The sequence below is a fragment of the Theropithecus gelada genome, chromosome 2, assembly GCF_003255815.1.
Source record: "Theropithecus gelada isolate Dixy chromosome 2, Tgel_1.0, whole genome shotgun sequence".
NCBI lineage: Eukaryota > Metazoa > Chordata > Mammalia > Primates > Cercopithecidae > Theropithecus > Theropithecus gelada.
Window position 1 is genome coordinate 128,062,946 of NC_037669.1, and position 20,719 is coordinate 128,083,664.

The following is a 20,719-nucleotide window of genomic DNA, read 5'->3' on the forward strand; positions in this document are numbered from 1 at the left end:
TCCTTCTCTTCAGAACATATGATGATTCCTATTGACTGGGAAATGTTGGGACAGGCTGTCCTTGATCGTTCGCAATGACTTCAATTAAAAAGTTGGTGGTGGGAGGAAGCAAGAGTACAAGCTAGAAAAAATGCTACCCGAAATCCCCCAGGACCTACTGAAGAGCAGCTTACGGGTTCAGGACAATAGGCCACTCTTAATGCTCAGGCAGGCCTAGATGATATTGCACTCACTCAGATTAAAGCCTTGTTTATAAAAGCGTGGACTAAGGTTGAAATAGCGGGTAAAACTTCTTTATCTTTTGTAAAGATCCTACAAGGAGCCACTGAATCGTATCCAGATTTTGTAGCCTGTCTTCAAGATGCTGTATTAAAGACTGTAGGTTCAGGCCCTGCTGCTAAAATTCTTTTGGATACTCTGGCTTTTGAGAGTGCTAATCTGCATCCTCTAAAAGCTAGTGGAGCTGATTTAGCTGAATACATTCGGGCTTGTGCAGGTGTTGGAGGAGCTATTTACAATGCTCAATTGTTTGCTGGGGCACTTTCTAAGGCTTTAAAAGGCAATTCTAAACAAGGTATATGCTATCAATGTGGGAAACCCAGTCATTTTAAAAAAGAATGCCAGAAAAAAATAGGCTCTTCTGCTCTAAAAGTAAAAAGGTTACCATCTGATATGTGTAAACGATGTGGCAAGGTTCGACATTGGATCAATGAATGCCGTTCACAAACTGATAAAAGTGGGAAAGTATTGTCACCCCTCTCAGGAAACGGGAGCCGGGGCCCGCAGGCTTGGGGCCCCAACAACTATAACGCAGGCCTACCCCAGTACCCAGTGAGCAGTGACTTACAACATCAAGGAATGACCTCGAGTCCTCCTTAAAGACATCTTACCCTACCCCAGTTTCTCAGCCTTATGCTGCCACTAAGCAGAGTGCCGCTGCTGACCTAGCTATTGTCCAGCTTTATACTTTATCTCCTAATGGAGGAATATATAAGTCGGCTACTGGAGTGTGTGGTCCTTTGCCAAAGGGACATGTAGGACTTTTACTAGGTCGAAGCAGCAGCACTATGCGGGGGTTAATGGTGGTCCCAGAAATTATTGATCCTGATTTTACCGATGAAATATTTATTATGGTACAAGTCTCACAACTGATGCACCTAGAGGCAGCAGAACGTATTGCACAATTGCTTTTATTGCCTTTTTTTTTTTCCTTTCTTATCTAGAGATGTGTCTCGTCAAGGAGGTTTCGGTAGTACTGGGAAAACTGTTTTCTGGGGAACTAGTTTCTGATCAAAAACCTTTATGTTCATTAATGGGATACTTTTTGAGGGATTAGTCGACACAGGAACAGATATATCTATTATATGTTTGGCTCAATGGCCTGATCATTGGAAAAAGAAACATGTATCAGTTACTCTATCCGGCCTAGGTACTGCTTCTATAGTCTACCAAAGTGTCGAGCCCCTGAGCTGTGTAGAACCTGAACGACAACAAGGAAAAGTGTTCTTTTATACTGTTCCCATTAATATTAACCTTTGGGGCCGTGATCTTTTACAACAATTTGGTGCCTTTTTAAGCATTCCTCATATTTCTTCAGCTGCCAAAAATATGATGTTCAAAATGGGCTACAATCCTTTAAACTCTTAGCCACTGTCCACAAGCCTCAAACTTTACAATTGAAGTGGAAAACTACAACTCCTGTTTGGGTGGAACAATGCCCATTATCTAAAGAAAAACTTAAGGCTTTAAAGAATTTAGTTAAGGAACAATTGGCCGAGGGGCATATTGAACCAAGTACTTCTGCATGGAATTCCCCTGTGTTTGTCTTGTCAAAAAAAAAAAAAAAAAAGGAAAACGGCACTTATTAACTGATCTTAGAACTGTAAATACTTGTATTCAACCTATGGGGACTTTATCCCCTGTAGCAAAAGAAAAATTGTCATTTGTAGAAAATAAAATTAGTGAAGCTCACCTTGATTATGTTGCACCCAATCTTCCACTTTCGTTGTGTCTTTTTCATACTCCCCATTCGCCAACGGCCGTTTTACACCAAGATAATAATATTCTGGAGTGGCTGTTTTTGGCTAATAAAGCCATTAAGAAAATTCACCCATATATTGATAAATTGGCTGAATTAATTATTAAAGGATGACATCGAGCTCGTCAGTTGCTTGGTGCTGGCCCTATAAAAATTATTACCCGATTATCTAATCAATACATTGAATCTCTGTTGGAAATTCATAAGGGTTGACAAGTGGCTTGCACTGAGTATACTGGTTCTTTTTCTCAAAATAAATTATTTGCTTTTCTGCAACAATATTCTTTACTGCCATATAATCCTATCTCTTACACTCCAGTTAAAGGTCCCACCTTTTTTACTGATGCTTCAAGCAATGGAAAGGCTGGATACTGGACTTCAGACAATTCAAAAATTTCTCACTATCCATTTGAATCAGTACAACAAGGAGAACTTTTTGCCATTCTTATGGTTCAACAAGACTGGCCTATATGTAACTAAATATATTTCTCAGATTTTTTACCATTATTTCCTCAAACTCCTTTACAAAAATTATTTTCTTTATTATTTGTAACTCTTACTTCCTGCACTCCCGTCCTTTTTATCACTCATATTCGTTCTCATTCAGCTTTGCCAGGACCTTTATCTTTTGGTAATAGTCAGATTGCTTCTTTTCTTATTGGCAGTATCCAGCGGGCTCAGGATGAGCACCAACTACATCATATTAATAGTTTAAGATTACAACGGTGATTTTCTATAACACGCCATCAAGCCCGAGCTATTGTCAGAACCTGCCCATCTTGTGCTCCTATTATTGCACCTTTTTTAAGTCCAGGTATTAATCCTTGAGGCACTCAACAAAATCACATTTGGCAAATGGATGTAACTATGTTCCTTCCTTTGGTCATTTAAAATAGGTTCATCATACTATTGATACGTGGTCACATTTCCAGTGGGCTATGCCATTACCCTCTGAAAAGGCTGACTCTGTTATTACTCATTTACTTACTTGCTTTGCAGTTATGGGAGTCCCTGCTGAATTAAAAACTGATAATGCCCCTGCTTATTGCTCTCGCAAATTGGCTGCCTTCCTCTCTTTTTACCATATTTGTCATTCCACTGGTATTCCATTTAACAGTCAAGGTCAAGTAATTATTGAAAGAGCCAATGCTACCTTAAAATTACAACTTTTAAAAGTAAAAGGGGGAGATGGGTGAGATTCCCCAAAACATCAAATTCTGAAAGCCCTTTTAACTTTAAATTTTCTCAACCATTGGCGCCAATTACAGCAGTCTGCAGCGGTGAAACATTTTCAACAGCCTTTAGAAAAGCCACAAAACAGTAATCTGTGGGTGTATTATCCTTCATTACAAGGGAAATATTTAAAAGAAAAAGTTTTACAATGGGGTCGAGGCTATGCTTTGGTCTGTACAGGTGCCGGAGACGAGCGGTTTCCATCTCGACGGTTGAAACAGTGCCATGGCGAAGAGGAACCGATCCGAAGAGTTCCTGAAGGAATTCCAGGAGCTAAATCTGAGCGCTCAGAGAATACTCACCTTTGGAACTCGACGTGCGGAGCCCCCGACATGGGGACAACTGAAAAGGTTAAGAAGCTGAAGGGGTTGTTCAACAAGCTGGGTAGCCCAAAACCCCATTGACTTTATTCCTGGCTATGCTGGCCATAGTAAATTGTCAGGTAACAGCTGGAGAATTTACATACTGGGCTTATATTCCTTTTCCACCCTTATATCAAGGTGTGGCCTGAGGAGACAGAGAAGTCCCAGTATTTACTAATGATACTGCTTGGATGCCATAGCCTTTTTAAAACCAGGATCCTGAATTAAACACTGGCACAGTAAATAGTTCATATCAATTTGGGGTTGAAGGGTTACCTATATGTCTTGAGAGTAGTCCACATTGTCTGCATCTTTCTCATGAGGCTTGGGCTGTTCGCTATAACCATAGTCATATCTCTGCCTTTACTATGATTATTGTGGCTCAAAGTTTTAAGTATAATCATACTGCAGTACTTAATGAAACTCTGCCAAGTACATTATCTTTATGCCCTATCCCTGATGTATCCGGAGGTGTTTCCCAACTAGAGTGGACTAGATGTAGAAGTAGTGAGCCACGATTGTTGTTAGAAGTAAAAGGGAAGAGTTATAAATACCTTGTTACAGATTGCAGTGTACATGGAGATTTTCAGACTAAATTCAGCCACGTCAACCTGCGTTGGCATAAAGGTAATCACAGCATTTCTGCAGATGACAATGAAACTATTATTTGGCGTGATGGTGGTCTATCATCCCCTATGCCACATTTGGCTAATACCTCACAAATACAAGGTCATATTTGGAAGTTGCTAGCTGCTGGTAAACCAATGTTCACTTTCACGGGAAGCATGTCCTTAAATCTTATTAATATTGCTAACCCTTTCCATATATCTTTGCATCGAAATAGTTCTAGATATTTTATTGCATGTGTAAGAAAGCCTTACTTGTTGTTGACAGGAATTTTTAAATGGGATAATAATACAGGGGTAGTTAACTGTACAAACAATTGTACATTCTTAAGTTGTATAAATACTACTTGGTGGAATAATAATTGGAATGAGTCTCATTCCGATTTATATATACTAAGAGCCAGAAAAGAAACCTGGCTACCTGTAAACTTAGCATGCATGTACTTGGAGTGAATCTGCTGGGGTTACTCAAATTTACAAAGTTATGCAAGATCTTGTCCACCGCAGTCGGAGGATGGTTGGAATCATCATGACCACGGTGATAGGACTTGTAGCAATTGCTTCCACCACCACTGTTGCTGGATTAGCTCTACACCAGAGTATACAAAATGCAGAATTTGTGCAACAATGGCATGAACAATCACATTTGTTGTGGCAGCAGCAACAAGACATAGATGCTTATTTGACTGAATGAGTGGATAATCTGGAGCAAGTGGTTTCTTGTTTGGGAGATCAGCTAACAGTGTTGAATACCCGAGCTTTGTTGAAATGTGATTGGAACACTACCCAATTTTGTATTACTCCTGTTCCTTTTAATAGCACTGTACATAACTGGATTGAGATAAAGAGACTTTTAATTGGTCATAATAATCTTTCCCTAGAAATACAAGAATTAAATGTTTCTGAAACATTTCGCAATCAGTTACCGTTGCTGACTGGTGCAGATTTGATGACTGGTATTGCACAAAGTTTGACGTCTTTGAACCCTATGAGCCCTGTAAAAACTTTGCTGACCTCTGTTTCTAGTAATGTATTGATTGTTGTTCTTGCCTGTGTCATTTTCACAGTCTGCTGGAGATGGTGCCAAAGGGCAAACACTGAATCCCAGTGGGCCCAACATGTAATGATGGTTTTAAAAGAAATTCAAACTTGTAAATAAGGAAAGGGGAAATGTAGAGGACTACGTGCTGGCAAACGAGACGTTCCCGATAGTCCTGCTCTTGCAAAGGAAGCAGGGCGTTGGGGGCTTGTTTATATGTAAACATCTTGAAAATCCAGAAAGTCAGGGAAAGGTCAGAAAAACAACAATGTGTCTTGTGACTTGGCAACATTCCACAAACGACTGTATAAAATAAAGCAGAGCGCGCCATTCAAGGTGGCTGCCCTGTTTCCCTAGAAATACAAGAATTAACACAGAACATTTCTGAAACTTTTCACAATCAGTTACCACTGCTGACTGGTGCAGATGTGATGACTGGTATTGCACAAGGTTTGACGTCTTTGAACCCTATGAGCCCTGTAAAAACTTTGCTGACCTCTGTTTCTAGTAATGTATTGATAGTTGTTCTTGCCTTTGTCATTTTCACAGTCTGCTGGAGACGGTGCCAAAGGGCAAACACCGAATCCCAGCGAGCCCAACATGTAATGATGGTTTTAAAAGAAATTCAAACTTGTAAATAAGGAAAGGGGAAATGTAGAGGACTACGTGCTCACAAACGAGGCATTCCTGATAAGTCCTGCTCTTGCAAATGAAGCAGGGCGTTCCCGGTAAGTCCTGCTCTTGCAAAGGAAGCAGGGCGTTGGGGGCTTGTTTATGTGTAAACATCTTGAAAATCCAGAAAGTCAGGGAAAGGTCAGAAAAACAACAATGTGTCTTGTGACTTGGTAACATTCCACAAACGACTGTATAAAATAAAGCAGAGTGAGCCATTCGAGGCAGCCGCCATGTTTGTCTTGTCTTGTGTTGTCTTGTGTGTTCATTCCTTTGTTTAGGAAACACGCAGACCCCAACGCTTATTATTATGAAGCTTCCTCTTAATCCTGCTTTTGCTGTATTCCGTAGGCCTTGGAATGTGTATTTCTATCTTCATTGGTTTTCAGCAATGTTAAAATTTTATTTCAGATTTCTTTATTAACTCATTGGTTAATCAGGATCATGTTGTTTAAATTCATGTGTTTGTTTCGTATCCAAACTTCCTCATATATTTAATTTCTAGTTTTATTGCACTGTGGTCAGAGAAAATACTTGATCTGATTTCATTTTGTTAGAATTTTTAAGGTTTGTTTTTTTGGTCTATGCTTGAGAGTGATCCATGTGCTGAGGGAAAAAAATGTATTCTGCAGCCATTGAATGAAGTGTTCTGAAAAAAAAATCTGTTAGATCCATTTTTTCTATAGGGCTGATTAAGTCTGATATTTGTTGATATTCTGTCTGAATGATCTATCCAATGTTGAAAGTGGGGTATTTAAATCTCCAGTTATTATTGTATTGGGGTCTACCTCTGTCTTTAACACTAACGGTATATATAATTTTTTTTATATTTCTGGGTGCTCCAGTGTTGGGTATGTATAGATTTACAATTGTATTCTCTTGCTAAACTGACCCATTTATTATTATGTAATAATCTTCTTTGTCTCCTTTATAGTTTTTGTCTTGCATTCTATTTTGTCTGATATAAGTATAACTACTTCAATCTTTTTTTTTTTTTTAATTTCAATTGACATGGAATATATTTTGGCATCTCTTTATTTTCAATCCATGTGTGTCTTTATAGGTAAAGTGTGATTCTTGTATGCAGCAGATTATTGGAACTTTTTATTCATTCAGTTTTTTAAAAAATCTTTTTGGGTACATAATAGGTGTATATATTCATGGGTTGCATGAGATATTTTGATATAGGTACACAATGCTTAATAATCACAATAGGGTAACTGGACTATCCATCACCTCATTTATCTTTCCTTTGTGTTACAAACAATTCAATGAGCGTTTAGTCTATTTACCTTCAATGTTATTACTGATAAGTAAGAACTTTCCACTGCTATTTTGGTATTTATTTTCTGGTTGTTTTGTGGTTTTCTGTTCCTTCTTTTATTCTTTCCTTTCATCCATCCCACTGAAGGTAATTTTCTCTGGCAGTATGTTTAAATTTCTTGTATGTGTGTGTGTGTGTGTGTGGCTGTTATAGGTTTTTAAATTTTAGATTACCACATGCTTGCAAATAACATCTTATAATCCATTATTTTAAATTTATTATGACTTAACACTAATTATAGAAACAAATAAACAAAGAGAAAACTAAAATATCTACACTCTAACTTCATTTCCCTACTTTTAAACTTTGTGTTGGTTCTGTTCATTTCTTATTATAATATGTTTGAATTTTTGGTAGTAATGTTTGATGGGTTCCTCTTTTAGTGTTTCTACTCAGCATATGAGTAGTTTATACACCACAGTAAGAGTTACCACATTCTGCTTTTCTGTGTACTTTCAATTACTAGTGAGTTTTGTACCTTCAGATGATTTCTTGCTCATTTAGGTCTGTTTCTTTCAGATTGAAGAATTCCCTTTAGCATACTTGTTGGACAGTTATGGGGTTGATGAAATCTATTAGATTTTGTTTGTCTGGGGATGTCTTTATTTCTCCTTCATGAATAAAGGATATTTTTGCTCTACATACTATTCTAGGATAAAAGTTCCTCTTATTTGGCACTTTATATATGTCTCTCTTGACCTGTAATTTTCCACTGAGAATTATGTGCCATTTTGCAGTTCCATTGTGTTATTTGTTTCTTTTCTTTTTCTGCTTTCAGGAGACTTTCTTTATCCATGCTTTTTGGGAATTTGATTATTAAATTTCTTGAAGAAATCTTATTTGGGTTAAATCTGCTTGGTGCTCTATAACCTTCTTGTACTTAAACACTGTAGATATTTTTCTAGGTTTTGGGATTTTGTGTTACTATCCTTTTGAAAAAACTTTTTACCCCATTCTCTCTCTCTACCTCCTCCTAAGGCCAACAATTCTTAGATTTGCCTTTTGGAAGGCCATTTCAAGATCTTATAAATGTGCTTTACTCTTTTGTCTCCTCTCTCTGTGTATTTTCAAATAGTCTGTTTCAAGATCACTAATTCTTTCTTCTACTTGATCAGTTATGCTTGAGACACTCTGATACAACCTTCAGTATGTTAATTGAATGTATTAGCTAAAGAATTTCTGCCATATTTTTGAAAAATTATTTCAATCACTTTCATAAATTTATTGGATAGGATTCTGAATTCCTTTTCTGTGTTATCTTGAATTTTAATGTGCTTCCTCAAAATAGCTATTTTGAATGTGTGTATATATATAGATAATAGATATAGATGTACATACACACATATATTCCATTAGTTCTGTCTCTCTAGAGAACCCAGGCTAATACAGATTTTGGTACCAGGAGTGGTTCTAAAGGAAAATGATATTAAGTATGGAATTCTTTTGTTGGTTTTAGGGTTCCTACTGTTGGCTGCTTAATATGATTAGACCCAAAAATGCTAAAGTCTCTACTTCTAATAGTATGGAGAACACTGATAGTCCTTGGTGTGAACTGTTTAGACAATTATCCAAAATAAATGCATTTGAAACTCCTGATTTATCACCTGTGAGAGTCAAAGAGTTTAGTGACTCTATATAGAATACCTTTGACCACATGCAGAGAACCAAGGAACATAATGAAACTGATTGGCTGCTCCTACGTTCACTGGACAAAGTGTTGAAATAAAAAGATGAACTCAAAGATTCTGTCTCTCAGCTTCAGAAGCAGACATTGGGCCTCAAATTTGCTAGGATTGCCCTGAATGACAGTCTTATCTCCAGTAGAGAAACAGCTGAAAGTGTGAAAAATCAGACACAGGCTCTTATCATGAGAGTGGCTGACATGCTACAACAGATACATGCACAGCCTTGCCAGGTGTCTACTGCTGAAGTGAGGGCATCGAATTGAAAAAAAAAAAAAAAAAGGAGACTGCAGCCTGAAATGGGAAATCCTGGAAGGACCCTGATGAAACTGGGGATACTGCATTTGTAAACTCTGATGAAACTTTTTTGCCAGGAGGAACAGCTTCCCAATCCCCAGTAGTCACAAGATCCCCTCCTTGACCCATGCTGCCATCAGATTTTCACACTTTGTCTAAGGAGATAAACCCTGAACTGCCTGAGGCAACAGTGATGGTTTCTCCTGATGCAGTTGCCAGGCAAAATAATGTTGGTTCTCCTCAGGAGCCAGCCCCAATACCCCTGTTTTCTTCTAGACCTCTTCCATCATGGAAAGGGCAGAGGTTTGTCCTCACTGAAACAAACACTTGCCTATTCTTCATGCAATGCTTCTGCCAAGACTACCATCTGTGAACTCACGGAATGCCTTATCCACCATCATGGTATTCCATACAGCATTGCCTCTGACCAATGCACCCACTTTACAACTAAAGAAGTGCAGCAGGGAACTGATGCTCATAAAATTCATGGGTTTTATTGTGTTCCCAATCCTCCTGAAGCAGCTGGATTGAAAAAGCAGTGGAATGGCCCTTTGAAGTCATAATTACAATGCCAACTATGTGACAATACTTTGCAGGGCTGGGGCAAAGTTCTCAAGAAGGTCGTGTATGTTCTGAATCGGTGATCAATATATGGTACTGTTTGTCCTGTAACTAGGATTCACAGGTCCAGAAGTCAAGGAGTGGACGTGGAAGAGACACCAATCACCATCACCCCTAGTGATCCACTAGCAAAGTTTTTGCTTCCTGTTTCTGTGACATTACATTCTGGTGGGCTAGAGGTCTTAGTTCCAAAGGGAGGTACACTGCAACAAGGAGACACAACAATTTTGTTAAACTGGAAATTAAGATTGCCACCTGGACAGTTTGGGCTCCTCCTACCTTTGGGTCAACAGGCTAAGAAGGAAGTTACTGTGTTGGCTGGGGTGACTGACCTGGACTATCAAGATGAAATCAGTCTACTACTATGGAACAGAGGTAAGGAAGAGTACGCATAAAATACAGGAGATCTATTAGGGTGTATCTTAGTATTACCATGCCATGTGATTAAGGTCAATGGGAAACTATAACAGCCCAATCCAAGCAGTACTGCAAATGACCCAGACCCTTCAGGAATGAAGGTTTGGATCACTGCACTTGGAAAAAAACCATGACCTGCTGAGGTGTTTCAGAAGGCAAAGGGATTACAGAATGGGTACCAGAAGAAGGTAGTCATCAATACCAGCTATGACCATGTAACCAGCTGCGGAAATGATGACTGTAATTATCATGAATATTTCCTTATTCTTTTTTTAAAAACATGTTTGTTCATGTATATACTCATACTAAGAAAATGTCATTTTATTTCCTTTCTCCTTTTTCATGTGACATAAGATTTATTGACTCATATCAGTATTTAAGTATTGCTAACTTTATGTAATAGTATTTGGGTGGAGGATTGGTGTATTTCTGTTTGTACGAAGGATAGTTGTATTAGGTTAGGTTTAATTTTGACCTTATTATTGTCTTTATTTGAAGATTATGTATGATCTCAGGAGATGTTACGGGTTCAAGTTGACAAAGAATGGACTTGTGATGGTTAATACTGAGTGTCAATTTGACTGGATTGAAAGATACAAAGTATTGATCCTGGGTTTTTCTGTGAGGGTGTTGACAAAAGAGATTAACATTTGAGTCAGTGGGCTGGGAAAGGTAGATCCACCTTTAATCTGGGTGGACACAATCTAATCAGCTGCCAGCATGGCTAGAATATGAGTAGGTAAAATAATGTGAAAAAGAGAGACTCTGGCCTAACCTCCTAGCTTATATCTTTCTTCTGTGCTGAGTGATTCCTGCCCTCAATCATCAATCATCAGATTTGTTTCTTCAGTTTTGGAACTTCTACTGGCTCTCCTTGCTCCTCAGTCTGCAAGTGGCCTACTGTGGGACCTAATGATCATGTGAGTTAATACTTAAGAAACTTCCATACATAATTCGATTGATCTTGTCCCACTAGAGAACTCTGACTAATACACTATGGCCACCATCACAAGGAGCCCAAGTTGTTTGCTGCCTAGATATTATCAATGCTCACTCAAGGCCCAAGAGCTCTTCAGTCAGCTTGTGGTAAATGCTGCCAGGCCTGGATCTCTCCCTTCAGGCCAATGTGCTCCCCTTAGGCCCACTACAGGTTCAGAAATACCATCCAGGAGCTAAAGCCCAGAAGCAGAGACCACAAACTCCCACTTGCCCCTCTAACCCATTTTGGCTAAACTGAGCTGAGCTGCCTTGTATTCGGTAAGGAGTGACACAGGCACTCCCTTGGCCACTCCAGCTGATGTCTCATTTTCACCTCAAGTCTACTGGCTTTAAGCCCAACCCAGCAGTAGTACTTCCTTTAGAATTGCAGTCTCGTGGCTTAGATTGCCTTTCAAATTTGTTTAGAACCTCAGAGCACATTAACCTGCAGTGGTGGTGCTTGCCTGAACACAGGATCCAGCCACCAGGATGGATGATTTTTTTCTGGCCAGGGTTGGTCTAAATGCTCCTTCTCTGGATGCCAGCTGAGTTCTGTTCTGTGTTACTGTCCCATGTGGTAAGCAGCACTGAGTTCCAATGCAAAGTTCTACAATCGTTGTACTCTCCCTTCCCCAGCACACAGATTATCTCTCTGTGCTACTGAGGCCACTGCCAGGGGTAATGAAGAAGGGATTTTGTATGCAATTCGAGACTGCCTTTCCTATCCACTTCCATGCTTCTTCTATTGACATAATAACAAAACCAGGTACTGTGATCACTCATCAGATTTTTTATTCTTATGGAAGTGTTTTCTTCTTTGTATAGTTGTTTAATTTGACATTCTTAAGAGGGGAATGTTCACTGGAGGATTCTATTTAGCCATATTGCTCTGCCTCCTCGCCCTTGCATAATGCTTTCAAGTCATTATTGCTATAGCAGGTATTAGTACTTTACTCTTTTGTACAGTCAAGTGGCACTTCATTATTATAATACTACATTTTGTTTATCCATTCTTCTACTGATGAACAATTGGCTTGTTCTCACTTTTTGGTTGTTGTAAATAGTGCTGCAACACACTTTGGCATGAACTTATTTGTTTGCATCCCTGTTTTCCATTCATTTGGGTACATGTCTAGAAGTGAAACAATTTCTGAATTTAAGTGAGTTTCACTTACTTCAACTCTTACTTTGCATATGTTTTTAAAATAAAAAGAATATGCTCAGTAAAAATAATATTGGGTAATCTCATGAAATAATGATATTTGACCTTAGCTAACTTTACTCCTTATATTCTATTTATAGTAAATATGAAATGTAAATAAAAATTAAATGATTAATCAAAATTATTTGTGGTCATAGAAAGCTATTTATTGGCATTTGTGACATTCTTCCATACTTACTTGAATAATATTTAAATTATTTAATAAACATAAAACCAAACCTGATGCCTGCTATGTGTGTGCCCCAGAAAATGAGAGTATTAAAAGAATTGTCAGTTTAGTTAGGTGAATAAATTTTTGCATATGGTATCATAGTATATTTAAGCCTGAAAAATAAATGAACTACAATTTACTTATTCAATTTTCCATTACTTTTGTTATGGTTCATAGATTAATATTTCTATAACATTTTCAGAGTATTTACCAAATATTTTGTTCATTTTGTAGTGTATTTTTATCAAACATATAAATTAAATATCTATCATGTGTAAAGAAAAGGGCAAAGTGCTATAAGAGATACACAGAGAGAAGAGTAAAGAGAAAAAGAGATTGAGAGAGAAAGAGAGGGGTAAAGAAGGAGACGGAGGAGATAGAGGCTGGAAAGGGGACAATGTGAAAGCAAACATTAAAAAAACATGCCAAATGCAGAACTGAACTATTTGTAAAAGCCTCTAAAATATTTATACTTATTCACCAGAGAATGATTAATACTAGTTCTTCCACAGAGTATTTATATTTAGCAAATAAACAATTTTGGTGCTGAAGTACCTATTTACATAAATGGTGATTGAATAATCAATATATTAGTAAAAATGTGGCAACAGTTTTTGTGTTAAAAGCTTTTTAAAAAAGTTATCTGCTAGAAGATATACAGATTGTTTTAATTAAATAAGAGTTTCTGTGAGCAATATTTAAGTCCCTGAGATCAAATACATAGCTTTCAAAATAAATAATTTGTGTATCTCTATTAAAATAAGTTGTATTTACAGACAGAGATTTATTTCCTAATTTTTTCTGTCAACGTTCATAAGTAATTGGCAATCAAATTACTTGAAATAAGACTGTAGATGAGTTTCAGAATGATACTTCATTCAATAACTTTAGATTATAATAAGCAGATGAACTTTTTAACATTTGTAAGCAATAGTTAATGGAGATTAGAATTGTCATGCTATATCTGACTTGTATCTAATTAAATTTTATTAATAAATAAAGTTAGTTCAGGATTAAAGAGTTTCTATTAACCCTGAGCTAACTGTAAAAGAATGAAAGTTTGAAAGCACTGGTACTTGGAAATGTCTTCATTAAAAAATGTTAAACTTCCATAATGTTCAGTTTTTATGTTTACTGCCAATTACAACAAAACAAATATAGAAATATGAGGAACTTCTAGGATGATATTCAGAAACATAATAAATCTAACTAGAAATCCATGTGTACAATAATGTGCCATCTTGAATTTTAATTGTATTAATGTTAAACAGATACAAAATTTGATTTATAGTGAATTATGTTAGTACTACATATGACTTGCATTTTTTACTGTTGTCACACTATGATTTATTAACTCTTCTGGAAAATATTAACAACTCAGCCTGTTGATTTTTCACTTTTCTGTCCTGCTGCACTTCACACTTCTAAGCTTGTTATATTGCTTCAAAATCTATTTGCCTTTGAAGTATAAAATACCCAACTTTCAGAATGTAAAGGCATTTGGTAATTAATTTAATACCAAATCACACATCTGCCATGGAAAAGGAAAGAGATAATTTGATATGCATTTTCTAATACTCATTACATTTCAAGTACAGGTTGATAATTTTTTTAAAAAAATGATAATTTTTAAGACATACCAATTTGTCATGTATCAATAGTTGAAGACTTTTCTTACTGATATTGATTGAAAATATCAATGCAATCAACATTTCATATTCACGTGTAAAATATACCTACAGTAAACAAACAGAAAAACTTACCCCAAGGTAATTTTCAAGAAAAAGTACTTAAATCTATACATGTACAAACCTGTAATATTGTGAATCACTTATAACTTGGCTTACTTATAAACCTAGAAACTCTTATAGATAAAAGAAGGGAAACTATAAAGATAAGCATCTGGTTGTGTTTATGTCTTCATATTAATCTCATTAAGGGTCAGGAGTGGTGTCTCATCCCTGTAATCCTAGCACTTTGGGAGATAAAGGCAGGTGGGTCACTTGAGGCCAGGAGTTTGAGACCAGCCTGGCTAACATGACAAAACCCCATCTCTACAAAAAAGAACCAGGTGTGGTGGTGCACGCCTGGAGGCTGAGGCACCAGAATTGAACCTGGGGGCGGAGTTTGCAGTGAGCTGGAGTCAGGTCACAGCACTCCAGCCTGGGTGACAGAGTAAGACTTTGTCAAAAAAAATAAAAATAATAATTACACCATAATTTATTATGCCTCTAACAGAGGTCAAATACTTCCAAGTAAATACATATTATGCAGAATTACGTTCATTAATTACGATAGCACATTTATGGGAAATAGTATCTGATATCAAAGTTATCATCATCTAAATGAGAAGACCTTTCTAATTTCCACTAGGCACACTGAAAACCACTTACACAGTAACCCAATTTTTGAGGAAGCAAGTTATTATGAAATTTTATATAGGTAATTTGCTTAATGTTAAAATAAAGCTGATGTAATTTATAGTCAAAATAATATTTTGTGTAGGAAAAGGTAAAATTTCTGAGAAAACTGTAGTGTTTTTAAATTATTGTTATTAAACTTAAAAAATATAATTTTGTATGTTTTATCATGTGCCACATGATGTTTTGAAGTATATACACATTGTAGAATTATCAAATCTTGGTAGTTGTACTTAGCAGGTGAGAAATAAGACAATGAGGCATGGAGAATTTCTTAATTTTTAATTCTTCATTTTTTTTTCTACAATCTAGAAATAAGATTTAGAAGATTAACTTATTTAAAGTTTTTTGGGAAATATACTTCATAATATGTCACTTCAGAAACATTAGTTGGTTTTTCATTTTGTTTCAATATATTTTATAAGTATGTAACAAAGACAATTTAAAAATAATTTGTCATCAAGTGATTTGTCTTCGATGAAAGAAAGACAATTAAAAGGACCCTCTCTCTTTTGTACTTCTATGTTGTAATCACAAATTAAAAAATCAGCAAAATACTAAACTTGCATGATATGTGACTTACGGACTTTGCCATATCTGTTCTATGATCATTGACATCTGTATGACTCAAATATTTTGTCGGTACCTGAAAGTGAATATACAGATGCTAATAATTTGTCAGACAAGTTTTTAATCATGGTGTTAATTTTTTATTCTAATTAGAAATGAATTTAGCCAATAAGCTTTCATAATCATTAATCAATAATGTACAAGTTCAGCAATATCAGAAATGATATTGAAGTAATAATTCAATCCAACCTTCTAAATATTGATTCTGAAACCAATTTGTACTCTAAGGCTGATATGTGGTTTATCCCTAACATATGAATGCATCGTACAAATGTAAATATGAACAGTTCCTTGTAGAAGAATGAAATCCAAAATAAAAGCCCCTCCATTTTCTGATTGCAGCTTGCAGTTTCCTCTTTATCCTTCTCTCTTTATCAACCATTGTGGAAATAATAAATAACAAACTACTTTAAAATTGTGCACCTTTTCATGGAAATAGTCCATTTTATCTGTGCACTTTTAGGTAAGTTTATTTAGAGTGGGCTCATTTTGACCAGCAGATTGCAAGCCAGCTCCATCTGTTTCTCATACTCTATGTATCAGCAGACTATCAGATAACTTTTCTTATTGTGGCTGTGTCAGAACTGCACCAAGGTAATTACAAACTGCAAGCTTATATTAAGCCTCCTTTTGCTGAAATTCTACAGGCATTCATTGGACCAGTGAAATCACATGGCCTAGCCCAAAGACATAGAGCAGGGTTACATGGAAAATGGCATCGATACAGAAAATATTAAAGGGTTAGATCTAATAAGTCAATTAATTACACTTTCTATGTAAATATTACCATCCCAAGTGCACCCTATGTCAGGTATAGTTATTCTTTCCTCTAACATATAATCAACATTGATTGTGCTTCAGTTTTATTACCTCATTTCATTCTGATTATAGTGACTCCTGCACATGAAGACAATTTTGTTGAAAGACTAATCATGTTGAATAATTTAAGTAATAAGCAACACCAAAAACTCCAAATCCATATTCTCATATAGAAAAAATTAGTGACTTTAAAAAAAATATTTCGGGGGCGGAGCAAGATGGCCGAATAGGAACAGCTCCAGTCTCCAACTCCCAGCGCGAGCGACACAGAAGACCGGTGATTTCTGCATTTTCAACTGAGGTACTGGGTTCATCTCACTGGGGAGTGCCGGACGATCGGTGCTGGTCAGCTGCTGTAGCCCGACCAGTGAGAGCTGGAGCAGGGCGAGGCATCGCCTCACCTGGGAAGCGCAAGGGGGAAGGGAATCCCTTTTCCTAGCCAGGGGAACTGAGACACACAATACCTGGAAAATCGGGAAACTCCCACCCCAATACTGCGCTTTAAGCAAACAGGCACACCAGGAGATCATATCCCACACCTGGCCGGGAGGGTCCCATGCCCACGGAGCCTCCCTCATTGCTAGCACAGCAGTCTGTGATCTACCGGCAAGGCAGCAGCGAGGCTGGGGGAGGGGCGCCCACCATTGCTGAGGCTTAAGTAGGTAAACAAAGCTGCTGGGAAGCTCCAACTGGGTGGAGCTCACAGCAGCTCAAGGAAAACTGCCTGTCTCTGTAGACTCCACCTCTGGGGACAGGGCACAGTAAACAATAACAAACACAGCAGAATCCTCTGCAGATGCAAACGACTCTGTCTGACAGCTTTGAAGAGAGCAGTGGATCTCCCAACACGGAGGTTGAGATCTGAGAAGGGACAGACTGTCTGCTCAAGTGGGTCCCTGACCCCTGAGTAGCCTAACTGGGAGACATCCCCCACTAGGGGCAGTCTGACACCCCACACCTCACAGGGTGGAGTACCCCCATGAGAGGAAGCTTCCAAAGCAAGAATCAGACAGGTACACTAGCTATTCAAAAATATTCTATCTTCTGCAGCCTCTGCTGCTGATACCCAGGCAAACAGGGTCTGGAGTGGACCTCAAGCAATCTCCAACAGACCTACAGCTGAGGGTCCTGACTGTTAGAAGGAAAACTATCAAACAGGAAAGACACCTACACCAAAACCCCATCAGTACATCACCATCATCAAAGACCAGAGGCAGATAAAACCACAAAGATGGGGGAAAAGCAGGGCAGAAAAGCTGGAAATTCAAAAAATAAGAGTGCATCTCCCCCGGCAAAGGAGCGCAGCTCATCGCCAGCAATGGATCAAAGCTGGACGGAGAATGACTTTGACGAGATGAGAGAAGAAGGCTTCAGTCCATCAAATTTCTCAGAGCTAAAGGAGGAATTACGTACCCAGCGCAAAGAAACTAAAAATCTTGAAAAAAAAGTGGAAGAATTGATGGCTAGAGTAATTAATGCAGAGAAGGTCCTAAACGAAATGAAAGAGATGAAAACCATGACACGAGAAATACGTGACAAATGCACAAGCTTCAGTAACCGACTCGATCAACTGGAAGAAAGAGTATCAGCGATTAAGGATCAAGTGAATGAAATGAAGTGAGAAGAGAAACCAAAAGAAAAAAGAAGAAAAAGAAATGAACAAAGCGTGCAAGAAGTATGGGATTATGTAAAAAGACCAAATCTACATCTGATTGGGGTGCCTGAAAGTGAGGGGGAAAATGGAATCAAGTTGGAAAACACTCTTCAGGATATCATCCAGGAGAAATTCCCCAACCTAGTAGGGCAGGCCAACATTCAAATCCAGGAAATACAGAGAACGCCACAAAGATACTCCTCGAGAAGAGCAACTCCAAGACACATAATTGCCAGATTCACCAAAGTGGAAATGAAGGAAAAACTCTTAAGGGCAGCCAGAGAGAAAGGTCGGGTTACCCACAAAGGGAAGCCCATCAGACTCACAGCAGATCTCTCGGCAGAAACTCTACAAGCCAGAAGAGAGTGGGGGCCAATATTCAACATTCTTAAAGAAAAGAATTTTAAACCCAGAATTTCATATCCAGCCAAACTAAGTTTCATAAGTGAAGGAGAAATAAAATCCTTTACAGATAAGCAAATGCTTAGGGATTTTGTCACTACTAGGCCTGCCTTACAAGAGACCCTGAAGGAAGCACTAAACATGGAAAGGAACAACCGGTACCAGCCATTGCAAAAACATGCCAAAATGTAAAGACCATCGAGGCTAGGAAGAAACTGCATCAACTAACGAGCAAAATAACCAGTTAATATCATAATGGCAGGATCAAGTTCACACATAACAATACTAACCTTAAATGTAAATGGACTAAATGTTCCAATTAAAAGACACAGACTGGCAAACTGGATAAAGAGTCAAGACCCATCAGTCTGCTGTATTCAGGAGACCCATCTCACACGCAGAGACATACATAGGCTCAAAATAAAGGGATGGAGGAAGATTTACCAAGCAAATGGAGAACAAAAAAAAGCAGGGGTTGCAATACTAGTCTCTGATAAAACAGACTTTAAACCATCAAAGATCAAAAGAGACAAAGAAGGCCATTACATAATGGTAAAGGGATCAATTCAACAGGAAGAGCTAACTATCCTAAATATATATACACCCAATACAGGAGCACCCAGATTCATAAAGCAAGTCCTTAGAGACTTACAAAGAGACTTAGACTCCCATACAATAATAATGGGAGACTTCAACACTCCACTGTCAACATTAGACAGATCAACGAGACAGAAAGTTAACAAGGATATCCAGGAATTGAACTCATCTCTGCAGCAAGCAGACCTAATAGACATCTATAGAACTCTCCACCCCAAATCAACAGAATATACATTCTTCTCAGCACCACATCATACTTACTCCAAAATTGACCACGTAATTGGAAGTAAAGCACTCCTCAGCAAATGTACAAGAACAGAAATTATAACAAACTGTCTCTCAGACCACAGTGCAATCAAACTAGAACTCAGGACTAAGAAACTCAATCAAAACCACTCAACTACATGGAAACTGAACAACCTGCTCCTGAATGACTACTGGGTACATAACAAAATGAAGGCAGAAATAAAGATGTTCTTTGAAACCAATGAGAACAAAGATACAACATACCAGAATCTCTGGGACACATTTAAAGCAGTGTGTAGAGGGAAATTTATAGCACTAAATGCCCACAAGAGAAAGCAGGAAAGATCTAAAATTGACACTCTAACATCGCAATTAAAAGAACTAGAGAAGCAAGAGCAAACACATTCAAAAGCTAGCAGAAGGCAAGAAATAACTAAGATCAGAGCAGAACTGAAGGAGATAGAGACACAAAAAACCCTCCAAAAAATCAATGAATCCAGGAGTTGGTTTTTTGAAAAGATCAACAAAATTGACAGACCACTAGCAAGACTAATAAAGAAGAAAAGAGAGAAGAATCAAATCGACACAATTAAAAATGATAAAGGGGATATCACCACCGACCCCACAGAAATACAAACTACCATCAGAGAATACTATAAACACCTCTACGCAAATAAACTGGAAAATCTAGAAGAAATGGATAATTTCCTGGACACTTACACTCTTCCAAGACTAAACCAGGAAGAAGTTGAATCCCTGAATAGACCAATAGCAGGCTCTGAAATTGAGGCAATTAATAGCCTACCAACCAAAAAAAGTCCAGGACCAGATGGATTCACAGCTGAATTCTACCAGAGGTACAAGGAGGAGTTGGTACCATTCCTTCTGAAACTATTCCAATCAATAGAAAAAGAGGGAATCCTCCCTAACTCATTTTATGAGGCCAACATCATCCTGATACCAAAGCCTGGCAGAGACACAACAAAAAAAGAGTTTTAGACCAATATCCCTGATGAACATCGATGCAAAAATCCTCAATAAAATACTGGCAAACCGGATTCAGCAACACATCAAAAAGCTTATCCACCATGATCAAGTGGGCTTCATCCCTGGGATGCAAGGCTGGTTCAACATTCGCAAATCTATAAACATAATCCAGCATATAAACAGAACAAAAGACAAGAACCACATGATTATCTCAATAGATGCAGAAAAGGCTTTTGACAAAA